Source organism: Gossypium hirsutum, chromosome A07, assembly GCF_007990345.1.
Source record: "Gossypium hirsutum isolate 1008001.06 chromosome A07, Gossypium_hirsutum_v2.1, whole genome shotgun sequence".
Lineage (NCBI taxonomy): Eukaryota > Viridiplantae > Streptophyta > Magnoliopsida > Malvales > Malvaceae > Gossypium > Gossypium hirsutum.
Window position 1 is genome coordinate 28,782,000 of NC_053430.1, and position 2,208 is coordinate 28,784,207.

A 2,208-nucleotide genomic window follows, 5' to 3' on the forward strand; every position below is an offset into this window, starting at 1 on the left:
GTTAATGCAACCCTAGAGTGTTAATTAAAGAAAATTCTTGGTTATTCAATCTAGGGATTAGATATTATTAGTCTTGAATAGGGATAATAACATAACTTCGGGATCTCTATGGAACAAGTTGAATGAATAAATCGTCCGATTCGGAGCCAGAATAACAAGTAAAGTCTAGGTGGATTTTTCCTTAGGTATTGTCTTAAGTCAATCGATTTTTCCCAAAAGTAATTCCCCAATTATTTTCTCTGTGCGTTCTTAGTTTAGATAATTAGTTAATTAAAACAAAACCTCTCTATTCTTAGGCTAGTTAATAAAAAGACAGTTATTACTAGTACTTTTAGTTCCTTTGGGTTTGACAATCCGGTCTTGCTAAAACTATACTACTGTTCGATAGGTACACTTGCCTACATCACGATAATAGTTAGTTCAAGAACGAGTAATTATAAATATTTAAAACCTATCATGAAATCATGCGATCAATAATAATATAACTTAGGGATCTCTACGGAACAAGTTGAATGAATAAATCATTCGATTCAGAGTCAAATAACAAGTGAAGTCTAGGTGGATTTTTTCTTACGTATTGTCTTAATCAATCGAGTTTTCCAAAAAGTATTTTCCCTAAATTTCTTTTCTATGATTTCTTAGTTTAGTTAATTATTTAGATAAACAAAACCCTTTTTATTTTTTAGGCTAGATAATAAAAAGAAAGTTGATACTAGTACTTTTAGTTCCTTTGGGTTCGATAATCCGGTCTTACTAAAGCTATACTACTATTCGATAGGTACACTTGCCTTCATCGTGATAATAGCTAGTTTCAAGAACGATTCATTATAAATATTTAAAACCTGTCATGAATATCACGCATCAAATTTTTGGCGCCGTTACCGGGGAACTAAGATATTAGGAACACTCGATTTTTATTACTTTAGCCATTTTACTTTTATTGCAATTTAAATTTGTATTTTCTTTTCTAGTTCTTCATTTATTTTCTTCTGACAGGTTTTTCTAATTTATGATCAGAAGAAACCCGTCAAGACCACTACTTTTTGACGGTGAGATCGACCACACAGTTCACAGAAACCGAAGACAAATAAGGTAAAGCCTAAGATACACAGAGGACGATCAAGAGGACGATACTTCAACCACAACCGAGGAGATGGCTGAAAACCAAGAAAATCTGTTACCTCCTGCGATTGTTGCTGATCCAATAAATCAGAATCCTACTCCACGCACTATGTATGATTATGCTAAACCTAATTTAATAGGAACTGAGTCAAGTATAGTTAGACTTACTATTGCTGCAAATAATTTTGAACTGAAACCTAACACAATTCAAATGATACAACAGTTTGTTCAGTTTGATGGTTTGCAGGACGAGGATACCAATGCTCACTTGGCAAATTTCCTAGAATTTTGCAATACCTTTAAAATTAATGGCGTTTCTGATTACGCCATTCGCCTTCGGTTGTTTCCCTTTTTGTTAAGGAATAAGGCTAAACAATGGTTGAACTCGTTACCACGAGGGTTAATCACTACTTGGGATCAAATGACCGAAAAGTTTTTATTAAAATATTTTTCACTGGATAAAAAAGCTAAATTACATAATGATATCTCTTCTTTTGTGCAGATGGATTTAGAAACACTCTACGATGCATGGGAGAGACATAATGGCCTTTTGAGAATGTGCCTTCACCATGGGTTACCACTTAGGCTACAGGTTCAAACGTTTCATAATGGCCTGAATCCTTCGACTCGGCAGATGATTGGTGCAACCACTGGAGGAACCATCAATAATAAGACACCTGAAGATGCCTATGAATTTATAGAGGAGATGTCACTGAATAACTATCAGTGGCAAGTCATGAGGACAAAGCTAACGAAAACAGCCTACGTTTGTAACGTCGATTCGGTTACCATGCTCTCTAATCAAGTAAAACTCTTGAATAAGAAAATTGATGGTTTTCTTAGTTCTTCACAGGTTCACCCAGTAATACAGTGTGAAGCAAATAGAGGTGGATCGAGCAATTCAGAATACCCACCTTATGGCCACAACATGGAGAACGAGCAGTTAAATTACATGGGTAATAATCCTTGATCACAAAACAATCCTTATAGCAATACTTACAATGTAGGTTGGAGGAATCACCCAAATTTTTCATGGGGAGGCCAAGGAAATCAGAAACTACCACCCCCTCCAGGCTTCCAGCAACC

General features: G+C 35.3%; 1 non-coding gene across 1 annotated transcript; it reads right to left on the reverse strand.

Moving 5' to 3' along the window:
* Positions 1-1,592: 1,592 nt before the first annotated feature.
* LOC121203811 (small nucleolar RNA R71) lies at positions 1,593-1,698 on the reverse strand. The gene has a single exon (XR_005898746.1). It is a non-coding gene; the product is annotated as a small nucleolar RNA R71 (small nucleolar RNA).
* Between the last annotated feature and the right edge of the window lie 510 nt (positions 1,699-2,208).